We start from the raw sequence: 13,176 nt of genomic DNA, 5'->3' as shown, positions 1-13,176 counted from the left end.
TGATTTGCTGGGAGAAATGAGGCATTACTAATGCCCTAAAGAGGCCTCCAAACTCACCTGCCACCCTCACCTCTATGTCAACTCGGATGGGTCACACAGCAGGCAGAGTGCATCTCCTCCAAACCTTGCCCCACAGCCACACTCCTCGGGCATTCATTCTGTTCTCTCTCAGCTTTCCCCATTATCTAGCTTTTCATATCTTGCCTAAACTCCCTCCATGACAACTAGGTTGTGTTTAAGTGTCTGTGGAAGCGAGCATCATTGCTCGTTCTTCCTGCAATGTGGTCTTAATGCACCTTGAAGCCCATTGAATTCTGGGCCAGGTGACAGCAACCTTTCCATCCAGCCCCCTTGTCTCAGTGTGCCCGGAGCTCGCCTCCGTTTTCTGGTCTCCAGTCGGAAACCCTTGTCTTCATGCTCTGAGAATGCAGTGAAGACACTTGCCGTTTCTCCACATGGAGCTATCTCGTTTCCAGTCTAGGACTCAAGATCATCTCACTAGGAGTACTACCCAGGCTTGGGTTTGAACAGGGTGATGGGGATGGGGCAGAGAAATGCATTTTTCAAGTGGTGTTGAGGAATCCCATGCAGGAAATGCCCACCTGTGGCTGATTAGTATTCCCAGCAAGGGGTGGAGCTTGCCCAGAGCTGTGTGAGCCTTGTGTGCAAAGGTCTTCTCAATACGTGCCCTCACAAACATCTTTTCTCATCTTGTTTTCTTGCTGGAAGCTCCTTTGGAGCTTACCTCACAGCCAAAACCAAGGTCGAATTCATTTCCATGAGCAGCTGCCACAAGCTTCCGGCTTCTTGGAACAAACACTGAGTCATCCTGTCCTGTGCATCTAGTTCCCATGGTCTCTCATTGAGCTGGTTGGCTCTGGAGGAAAGGGGAATGGATTGTGTGCTCCACCTCAGTCCTCATTTTTCCAATTGACTCGTAGGGTCAAGCAGCCTGAGGTGCACCCCTGGGGACACTTTGTTGGCTTAGTGGGTCTTCCTGGGTTTCCTGAGAAGTGTTCACATCCTGTTGTCCATTTGTTGCTTACTCACCCAGGGTCCATCACACTGCTGAATATTTAAAGAGGTAGATAAAACACGCCATGCATAAACCCAAAAGATGACTCTTAGAATTTTTAGAAGATCTTAAATCCTGATAGAAAAATGGGCAAGAGGCACGAGCCAACACTTTATAAGAAAGATGTATCACTGGCCTTTAAATTTATGAAGACATATTTAAAGACATGAGCAGCCAATTCACAAGAAGAGTATGGAACTAGCCCCGCACCACGTTAAGAACATATTAAATCTAACGAAGTTAAGAAATATCATACTAAAATTCCCTTGAGAACTGAAACTCAGGCAGAAGTGGTATAGATTTGAGTAACTGCAGACAGAGACATTAGGATACTTGGAATAAATGTGTTTTTTGTGTTCTAAAAATAAGGAGAGTCATGGAAATCATAAAATAGACCCCATTTTATCTTACAGATATGAAAAACATAGTGTCAGATGAAGCCCATTTTAAGGGTTTCCTGATGGCTCAGATAGTAAAAAAAAAAAACAAAAACAAAAACAAAAAAACCCCACGCAACATGGGAGACCAGGATCCAATCCCTGGGTTCGGAAAATCCCCTGGAGGGGAGAATGGCAGCCTGCTCCAGTATGCTTGCCTGGAGAATCCCCATGGACAGAGAGCCTGGTGGGCTACAGTCCATGGGGTCACAAAGAGTTGGACATGGCTGAACATGAAGCAGAGCACAGCGCAGCACATTGAAGGTTTGTGAAAGAAATTCAGGAAGGGAGGAAAGAGGGAGAAAGGGAAACAAGGGAAATGAAAGGAAAGAAAGAAAATCCTCCATTGCTGGTGAGAACAGAGCAACCAGAGATGTCCCCCAGCAGAACAGCACCACACATGTCCATCTGAGCACTCTCAGCCGGTTTGAAACAACCATCTCCAACTTTGGTCCCACTCCTTCAACCAAACTCATGTGCAGGGTTTCCCACTAACAGGCTAATAGTCATCATGGTTTCTCCTCATTCAAATCCTGATTCACCCAGAAGTGAAAAAGACACGTGTGCCCCAATGTTCATCACAGCACTGTTTACAATAAGCAGGGCATGGAAGCAACCTAGATGTCCATCAGCAGACAAATGGGAAAGAAAGCTGTGGTACATAGATACAATGGAATATTGCTCAGCCATTAAGAAGAACACATGTGAATCCATTCGAATGAGGTGGATGAAACTGGAGCCTATTATACAGAGTGAAGTAAGTCAGAAAGAAAAACACCAATACATTATACTAAGGCATATATATTGAATTGAGGAAGATGGAGATGATAACCCTATATGGGAGACAGCAAAAGAGACACAGATTTACAGAACAGTCTTTTGGAGTCTGTGGGAGACGGCGAGGGTGGGATGATCTGAGAGAATAGCATTGAAACATATATATTATCATATGTGAAATGGATAGCCAGTCTATGTTCGATGCATAAGACATGGTGCCCAGGACTGGTTCACTGGGCTGACCCACAGGGATTGGATTGGGAGGAAGATGTGAGGGGGAATCAGCGTGGGGAATACATGTACTCCCATGGCTGATTCATGTCAATGTATGGCAAAACCCACCACAATATTGTAAAGTAAATACCCAGCAATTAAAATAAAGAAAATTAAATAAAATAGAATCATTTGATAAAAAGGGCCTAATCAGTATTGACTTTTTGACCTCCAAAAACGCCATTCTTTCCTTCCTTTCTTCCCTCCTTCCTCCCCCGACTTTCTTTCCTTTTCTTTCTTATTATACAACTGTTAAAGCTTGCTTTCCATTTATAGTTATGACAAAGTCCTGGCTCTATTCCCCATGTTGTACAATGCATCCCTTAGCTCATCTTGCACCTAATTATCACTGTGTGCCTCCCACTTCCCCACCTCTGTATTGCCCCGCCCTCTTCCCCTCCCTGCTGGTAACCAGCTTCTCTATATTTGTGCACCTCCATTATTATCATATTCTCTACTTTGCGGTATGTTTAGATTCTATAAGTGATATCATACAGTATTTGTCAATCTCTGTCTGAGTTGTTTTACTCAATATTCTACCTTCCATGTTGCTGCAAATGCCAATATTCCATTCTTTTGATGGGGCAGCTCCTTTGTATGCCTTTTGAACAAATGGCACTGCCCCCCCACACACGACACAGCTCCCCAGCTATGTGTCCATCTCTGCTCTCACACAGAGAATCTCCAAGTCCTCTTCCTCTTCTCACATGGTAAGTGTGTCTTTGGAGCTCAGTCTGGAACCAGTTCTTCCCCATAATTTCTGGCAACCTGGGCCTTCTGGTCCCATCTCCAACTCCACAGAAGCCATCTCCCCCCCTCCTCACACACTTATCCCTTCCCTTCCCTCTCTGCCCCCCACTATCAGAGAACTCAGAGACAAACATAATTTCACATCAGCTTGATTTTATTTTATTTTCGTTATTAGTGTATGCAGTTGCTAGAATATTCAGCATCTCTACTTTTGGCCAGTACTCAGCTGCCAAACCCCCAAGCATTTCTGAGGTGTCTAGCCATGCCCCGAAGTCACTGGCTGTCCACTGGTCCAGCTGGAAGGTCAGGGGTCTCCATGGTCTCTGGGACTTCCTCTGGTTCGTTCTGATTAGCAGGAATGGCAGGGGTCCCCATAGTCTCTGGGACCTCCTCTGATTCATTCTGATTAGCTGGAATGGTTGGGGTCTCCATGGTGTCTGGGACCTCCTCTGGTTCCTTCTGATTACCTTGAATGGCAGGGGTCTCCATGGTCTCTGGGACCACCTCTGGTTCCTTCTGTTTCAGCTGTTCATTCGCCTTGGAACTCTGGGTATAGAGCTTTGAGCATCTGATTTTCTTAAGCTTCTTTGTGGTGGGAGTTTTCAGAGAAATTTTCTTGGGCAGCTTTGCCGGAATGGGATTGTTCAAACTCACGGTTACTCTGGGCACCTGGAGAAAACAAGACAGTGAGCAAAGAATGTAACTGGTTTAGGGAAGAGTGTGAAGACAGGTGGGAACGATGGCTTCAGGAGAAGGGGTATGGGCAGAGAAGGGTTATGTGCCAGGCAAGGACAGGGGAGGGTGTCTTCTGGGGTGGGGTCGATGTGCAAGAGGAGATTGGCTGGGTTCAGTTCACCTTGATATTTTTTTCTGGACCTCAATAGATAGGAGGTCTTCGTCTTCTCCTGGGTAAGAGGAGGTGGGTGTTCCATAACTACTCTTGAGCCTTGTGGCTTCCCAGTCACCTCAGTCATTTGGAGGACTCACAGTGGTCTGCTCAGAGCCCCTGAGCACCCCTATATATACCCGTCCCCATGGAGCCTCACCCTCATGCTTTATGAGGTCAGCAAGTCTCTTCCCCAGCCAATGGTGGCCCTGGGTGAGCTTTGACATCACAAAGCCCCATCCTGACATGTCTAGCGGGGGATGGGGAGCAATTCAGATGATTTGCTGGGAGAAATGAGGCATTTGTAATGCCCTAAAGAGGCCTCCCAACTCACCTGTCACCCTCACCTCTATGTCAACTCTGATGGGTCACACAGCAGGCAGAGTGCATCTCCTCCAAACCTTACCCCACAGCCACACTCCTCAGGCATTCATTCTGTTCTCTCTCAGCTTTCCCCATTATCTAGCTTTTCATATCTTGCCTAAACTCCCTCCATGACAACTAGGTTGTGTTTAAGTGTCTGTGGAAGCGAGAATCATTCCACATTCCTCCTGCAATGTGGTCTTAATGCACCTCGAAGACCACTTAATTCTGGGCCAGCCGACAGAAACCTTTCCCATCCCGCCTCCTTTTCTCCTCGTTCTAGTAAGATTTTCTATTTCGTCCTGGCTCAGTTTTGGAAGGTTATACTTTTCTAAGAATTCGTCCATTTCTTCCAAGTTTTCCATTTTATTTTCATATAGCTGCTGATAGTAGTCTCTTGTGATCCTTTGTATTTCTGTGTTGTCTGTTGCATGCACTGCAGCAGCATTCACAACGACCAAGAGATGAAAGGAAAGAGAATTGTTGGGTGCAGATGAAAAGAGAAAGAAATGTGACAGAGATACACAATGAAATATGATGCCAAAATAATGAAATTGGAAAAAAATTTCATTTTCAGAGATACGCAAACATCTAGAGTTAATCACAGTAAATAAAGAAGGGCAGATTAAAGAGATATCATATCATATACCTTCGAGAGGGGATTAAAAAAAAAATTGATGGCGTAGAGTGGAAAAAAAAAAAGTGAAATGGACTTGCACTACTGGAAAGAAAATTACGGTTAGCAAAGGGTGTTGGTGGGTGAGAGCCTGAAAGGTGAAGGCTGGAATAAATTTATTCCCACAAATGCCTATGCAATTCATAATCCACATGGACTTCTTGTATCAAGAGAAATGTGCTCAACAGATTCTCAAAACAGCTGTGACAGTAACCACAGCTGAACACCTCCAGGTATCTGTGGATCGGAAGGAGAAACTGGTTCCCTGCAACAACTACAACGGTGTAAATTGTCTTAAATGAGAAATAAAAGTTTCACTTAAAGAAAAAACCTCAAAGGCTAAAGAGACAAAAGCTTTTGGTGACTTCCAGGGTCTCCTTTTCCTCTCATTTACAACCAGGCCTGGGAGAACCTCAGAGGGGGCTGTTACCATAGCAACAAGAGGAGGGAATGAAGAAATGCTGCCGCCTTGTGGCCATTTTCTATAACAGCAACCTTAGAATGCTGATGGACCCAGTGTTCACAATGGTGCTGAGCTCTAACCCATACCCACTCTTTACAAATTGCCAGGGCTCACATAGGAGAAAAAATAAACACAGGGGAAGCTAACAGGTAGAGGATATGAACGGGTGAACACAATTCCGTGCCTCATTAGAAAAGCTGATGACAATGTGCACATAGGATGAAATCTAAGAGATACGAACATCTAAGCTGTTGAGGATATGATCACCTGGGCCTCAGCACGAAAAAAGGCCACTGTCTAAAGCTGTACATGGAATCAGTGGTAGAATAGCATTAGTACAGTGGACACTTTAGGTTACTGGTGGCACGGACCTGATAAGAGGCACTATGAGCATGATTAGAAAAGTGCACTCCCATGAAAGACAAATAAATAAATAAACAAAGAGGCAGAGACAGTATGATAAACCAGGTCCTCTCCTGGAGTAGTTCAGAAATGAACAGATTTCGAACACCACACACCCCAAACCAGGTCCCATGGAAACCATTCAAAACATCAAAGAGATGAAAGTTAAGATAGCATACCTGGACAGAGGAATGTATAAGGAAATTGATACAGGTCTAGAATGAATTTTGAATCAAGGATTGAAATCTGAAAGGAGGAGAACTTCAGAGATAGATAAACCCAGAGATCATCCCACTGAGTGAAGGAGGTTCGATTCAAGAAACATCAGGTGATGCAACAGAGAGGTGGGATACAAAAATCCACTGCAGTGAGCACCCACACAAAGGTGACATGGACATCCAACCTGGCAAGAAACCTATGGGTGGACCCTGGTGGATGGAAGGGAAATATCTGTAGTTTGGCATTAATTTCTTCCCACAGATACATATAAAATACAGAATCCACGTAAACCTATTGCAGCAAGAGGGGTAGTCGAAACACCTTCTAATAATATGTAGGTGAAAATAAGCACAGATGAATACATAGAGTAGTCTCAGTGTCACGGAACAAGAATCTGTATACATAAAACCAGCTCCCCTTGTCTTCAAGTTAAAGAGAATAGGAAGATTTACTTCAAAAATCCAAGAGTGAATAGACACCGGGTTTTTGGCATCCTCTGGCTCGTTCTACTCTACTGTACAACCGGGCCTGAAAAAAACTCTCAGATGGGGCAGGCCATCCGAAAAGAGGAGGGAATCATAAAGCCTTGCAGCGTAGAGGGTTTTCTCTGTAATGGCAGCCCTCAAACTATCGCTGATGGATATATGATACACACAAGGCCGCTGGACTCAACATGAGACCTACCCTTGACCATGTCAGGGGTGATTCATCCAAAAAAGAAAAAAAGTGAAAAAGAAAATCCAGAACACTCTCAGGAAGAAAACATCAACAGTTAAATACAGCTCAAAGTGCTTTAAAAAAATAAAGAAACACAGATTTTGAAAATCACGTGTAAGTCGACCATGCACTGCAGCAAGATTAACAACATCCTATACATGAAAGTCAAGAAACTGATGCTGTCACTGTTGAAAACAGTAAGCAGTTCTTTTTAAATGAATTTTTATTTTCTTATTGATGGATAGTTGCTTTACAGAATTTTGTTGTTTTCTCTCCAACCTCAACATGAATCAGCCATATGTATACATATGTCCCCTCCTTTTAGAACCTCCTGCCCATCTCCCTCCCCAGTATGCAGCTTTTGAAACAAACTAAAAATAGAGTTAGCATATGATCCAGCAATCCCACGACTGGGCATATATCCAGTAAAGATGAAAACTCCCATCAGAAAAGAGACACGCACAGCAGTGTTTATAGTAGTACCAAGTTCAGTAGCAAAGAAATGGAAACAACCTTAAATGCCCATACATAGGTGAATGGAGAAAGAAAGATATTTTATACATACAATGGAATAGTAACCATAAGAAAGAATGAAACAATGCTATTTTGTCAACATGGATGCACCTAGAGATGATCATACAAAGTAAGTCAAGCAGAGAAAGATAAGAGGAGCTTAGGTGGGTTCAGCTCACCTTTTGGACTTCAGTTGATAGGAGGTCTTCATCTTTTCCCCTGGGTATATGGAGATGGCTGTTACGTAACTGCTCTAAGCCTTGTGGCTTCCCAGTGACCTTAGTCATTCTGAAGGCTCCCAGTAGTCTGCCCCAGAGCCCCTGAGCACCCTTATATGTACCCATCTCCAGGGGGCCACACCGTTACGGTTTATGAGATCAGAAAGTCTCTTCCCCAGCCAATGGTGGCCCTGGGTGAGCCTTGACATCACAAAGACCCATCCTGACATGTCTAGTGGAGGATGGGGAGCAACTCAGATGATTTTGTGGGAGAAATGAGGCATTTGTAATTCCCCTAAAGAGGCCTCCAAACTCACCTGCCACCCTCACCTCTATGTCAACTCTGATGGGTCACACAGCAGGCAGAGTGCATCTCCTCCAAACCTTGCCCCACAGCCACACTCCTCGGGCATTCATTCTGTTCTCTCTCAGCTTTCACCATTATCTAGCTTTTCATATCTTGCCTAAACTCCCTCCATGACAACTAGGTTGTGTTTAAGTGTCTGTGGAAGCGAGAATCATTCCACATTCCTCCTGCAATGTGGTCTTAATGCACCTCGAAGACCACTTAATTCTGGGCCAGCCGACAGAAACCTTTCCCATCCCGCCTCCTTTTCTCCGCGTTCCAAGAGCTCTCCTCTCTTTTCTGGTCTCCAGTCAGAAACCCTTGTCTTCAGGCTGTGAGAACGCAGTGAATACACTTGACCTTGTTCCACATGGAGCTTTCTTGAATAAACCCACTTAGTCATGATGTCTAACTTTTTGAATATGTCGTTGGATTCTGTTTGCTAGAACTTGTTGAACATTTTTCACATATGTTCATCAGTGATATTGGTCTGTAGTTTTCTTTTTTGGCGGCATCTTTGGCTGGTTTTGGGATTAGGGTGAAGGGGGCCTCATAAATTGAGTTTGGGGGTTTACCTTGTGCAATAATTTGGAAGAGTTTGAGTAGGATAGGTGTTATCTCTTAATTGTTTGGTGGATTCACCTGTGAAGCCAACTGGTCCTTGGCTTTTGTTTGTTCAAAGATTTTTCATTGCAGTGTCAATTTCCATGCTTTTGATTGGTCTAGTAAGATTTTCTATTTCTTCCTGGCTCAGTTTTGTAAGGTTATACTTTTCTAAGAATTCGTCCATTTCTTCCAAGTTTTCCATTTTATTTTCATATAGCTGCTGATAGTAGTCTCTTGTGATCCTTTGTATTTCTGTGTTGTCTGTTGTGATTTTTCCATTTCCATTTCTAATTTTGTTGATTTGATTCTTCTCCCTTTTTTCCTGATGTGTCTGGCTAGTGGTTTGTCTATGTTATTTATCTTCTCAAAGAACCAGCTTCTCGTTTTGTTGATTTGTGCTATAGTCTGCTTTTTTTTTTCCACTTTTTTCTGCGCTAACTTTATGATTTATTTCCTTCTACTAACCCTGGGGTTCTTCATTTCTCCTTTTTCTAGTTGCTTTAGGTGTAAAGTTAGGTCATTTATTTGATGTTTCTCTTGTTTCTTGAGGTAAGCTCTTATTGCTGTCAACTTGTCCCTTAGCACTGGTTTATTGAATGACATAGATTTGGGTCCTCGTGTTTTAATTTTCATTTGTTTCTATGCATATTTTGATTTCTTTTTTATTTCTTCTGTAATTTGTTGGTTATTAAGAAGCACGCTGTTTAGCCTCCATATGTTTTTATTTTTAATATTTTTCCCTTTATTTGACATCTAATCTTAACTCATTGTGATCAGAAAAGCTGCTTGAAGCGACTTCAATTTTTTTGAATTTACCAAGGATAGATTCATGGCCCAGACTGTGATCTATTCTGGAGATTGTTCCATGTGCACTTGAGAAAAAGGTGAATTTCATTGTTTTTGGGTGAAATGTCCTATAGATATCAGTTAGGTCTAACTGGTCCATTGCATCATTTAAACTTTGTGTTTCCTTGCTAATTTTCTGTTTGGTTGATCTATCCATAGGCGTGAATTGTGTATTAAAGTCTTCTATTCTTGTTGTGCTGCTGTTAATTTCCCCTTTCCTAATTGTTAGCATTTGCATTGCGTATAACGAGCTTCTCCTATGTTGGGTGTGTATTTGTTTATAATTGTTATACCTTCTTGGTTTGAGCCTTTGATCCTTATGTAGTTTCCTTCTTTGTCTCTTTTCACAGCCTTTCTTTCAAAGTCTATTTTATCTGATATGAGTATTGATACTCCTGCTTTCTTTTGGTCTCCATTTGCGTGACATACCTGCTTCCAAGCCTTTATGTTCACTCTGAATGTGTCCCTTGGTATGAGGTGGGTCTCTTGTAGACAGCATGTGTAGGGGTCTGCTTTTGTAACGATTTTACAATACTGGCTTTGTCATGTATCTATCCATTTGCTGATGCCTCTGTCCAATCATCAATTGACCTTTTTCCTTGGTGCATTTTCTGGTAAATTGCAGACATCAGTATGTCTCTCTGGAAGTATTTCAGCAAGCCTGCCACTTAGTAGTAAGCCATGTTTTTTTTTTTACAGCAGTTTTCCTTGGATATAAACTTTACATACAATCAAATATACCAATCTTTTTTTTCCAGTCATGCTACTTTTTAATTGAAGTATAGTTGATTTACAATGTTGTGTTCAGTTCAGTTCAGTTCAGTCGCTCAGTCATGACTGTCTCTGCGATGCTGTGAACCACAGCATGCCAGGCCTCCCTGTCCATCACCAACTCCCAGAGTTTACCCAAACTCATGTCCACTGAGTGGGTGATGCAATCCAACCATCTCATCCTCTGTCGTCCGCTTCTCCTCCTGCCCTCAATCTTTCCCAGCATCAGTGTCTTTACAAAGGAGTCAGCTCTACACATCAGGTGGCCAAAGCATTGGAGTTTCAGTTTCAACATCAGTCCTTCTGATGAACACCTAGGACTGATCTCCCATAGGATGGACTGGTTGGATCTCCTTGCAGTCCAAGGGACTCTCAAGAGTCTTCTCCAACACCACAGTTCAAAAGCACCAATTCTTCAGGGCTCGCCTTTCTTTATAGTCCAAATCTCACATCCATACATGACTACCGGTAAAAACATAGCCTTGACTAGATGGACCTTTGTTGACAATGTAATGTCTCTGCTTTTTAATATGCTGTCAAGGTTGGTCATAACCTTTCTTCCAAGGAGTAAGCGTCTTTTAATTTCATGGCTGCAGTGACCACATGCAGTGATTTTGGAGCCCCCAAAAATAAAGTTAGCCACTGTTTCCCCATCTATTTGCCATGAAGTGATGGGACCAGATGCCATGATCTTAGTTTTCTGAATGTTGAGCTTTCAGCCAACTTTTCACTCTCCTCTTTCAGTTTCATCAAGAGGCTCTTTAGTTCTTCTTCATGTTCTGCCATGACGGTGGTGTCATCTGCATATCTGAGTTCATTGATATTTCTCCCAGCAATCTTGATTCCAGATTGTGCTCATTCCAGCCTAGCATTTCTGATGATGTACTCTGCATATAAGTTAAATAACCAGAGTGACAATACACAACCTTGATGTACTCTTTTCCCTATTTGGAACCAGTCTGTTGTTCCATGTCCAGTTCTAACTGTTGCTTCCTGACCTGCATACAGGTTTCTCAAGAGGGAGGTCAGGTGGTCTGGTATTCCCATCTCTTTCAGAATTTTCCACACTTTATTGCCATCCACGAAGTCAAAGCCCTTGGCATAGTCAATAAAGCAGAAATAGATGTTTTTCTGGAACTCTTGCTTTTTCGAGGATCCAGTGGGTATTGGCAATTTGATCTCTGGTTTCTCTGCCTTTTCTAAAACCAGCTTGGACATCTGGAAGTTCACACTTCACGTATTGCTGAAGCCTGACTTGGAGAACTTTGAGCATTACTTTACGAGCATGTGAGATGAGTGCAATTGTGTGATAGTTTAAGCATTCTTTGGCATTGCCTTTCTTTGGGATTGGAATGAAAACTGGCCTTTTCGAGTCCTCTGGCCACTGCTGAGTTTTCTAAATTGCTGACATATTGAGTGCAACACTTTCACAGCATCATCTTTTTGCATTTGAAATAGTTCAACTGGAATTCCGTCACCTCCACTAACTTTGTTCGTAGTGATGGTTCCTAAGGCCCACTCGATTTTAGATTCCAGGATGCCTGGCTCTAGGTGAGTGATCACACCACTATTATTATCTGGGTCATGAAGATCTTTTTTGTAGAGTTCTTCTGTGTATTCTTGCCACCTCTTCTTAATATCTTCTTCTTCTGTTAATCCATCCCTTTTCTGTCTTTTGTTGTGCTCATTTTTGCATGAAATGTTCCCTTGGTATCTCGAATTTTCTTGAAGAGGTCTTTCCCATTCTGTTTTCCTCTATTTCTTTGCATTGATCGCTGAGGAAGGGTTTCTTATCTCTCCCTGCTATTCTTTGGAATTCTGCATTCAAATGGGTATACCTTTCCTTTTCTCCTTTGACTTTAGCTTCTTTTCTTTTCCCAGCTATTTGTAAGGCCTCCCCAGGGAACCATTTTGCCTTTTTGCATTTGTTTTTCTTGGGTATGGTCTTGATCACTGCCTCCTGTGTAATGTCACAAACCTAATTAGTTGTCAAGTCATTATTCTCCAAAACATACAAAGGGCTTAGGTAGGCCAGTATCCAAAAAAGAAAAAAAACTCAATAAAAAAATGGGCAGATCTAAACAGACATTTCTCCAAAGAAGACATACAAGTGGCTAAAAAAACACATGAAAAAATGCTCAACATCACTAATTATTAGAAAAATGCACATCAAAGATGGGGGGGAAGGGATGACAGAGGATGATACGGTTGGATGGCATCACAGACTCAGTGGACATGAGTTGCTAGATCACGGAAAGGGTGTGTGTAGGTATGATGTTATTCTTTTACTCAAGATAATGAGGGACAGTCTCCCTGAAAGATGGCAATTAAGCAGAGATTAGGAGGAAGTGAGGGAGCAGGCCGTATTGGTACCTAAGGGAAGAGCATTCCAAGCAGAAGGAACAATAAATGCCACAGTCCTGGCAGGGAAATCCACCTGACATGGTTCTGAATGTCAAGGAGTCCTGTCATACTCTGGTTTTGGCATGTTTCAGTGGGCTTAGCACTCATTGAAAGGGGTCTAGTGATGCTGTCTTTGTTTCTCCCACAATTTGTGGTCATCCAAATTATACGATATCTTTTTCAACATGTAAAGAATACATCTGGATTTTATAAATTACATTCATAAGCATTCTTCTATTTCTCCACGAGAGGGCAGAATACCAGACTACACCAACTGCAGTGCAATGGCCTAGTTCAGGAGATACCATTTGTGCGATTGGCTGGCACTTGCAGGACTGTTGTCACTGTCCATCCTTTCCTCACTTCTGTCCTGGAAATGGGCACTGCGGAGATACCACGACCACTCTCCCCGAGTCTGTGGATGCCTCGTGCCTC

Source organism: Dama dama, chromosome X (assembly GCF_033118175.1).
Source record: "Dama dama isolate Ldn47 chromosome X, ASM3311817v1, whole genome shotgun sequence".
Taxonomy (NCBI): domain Eukaryota; kingdom Metazoa; phylum Chordata; class Mammalia; order Artiodactyla; family Cervidae; genus Dama; species Dama dama.
This window is presented reverse-complemented; position numbering follows the sequence as displayed.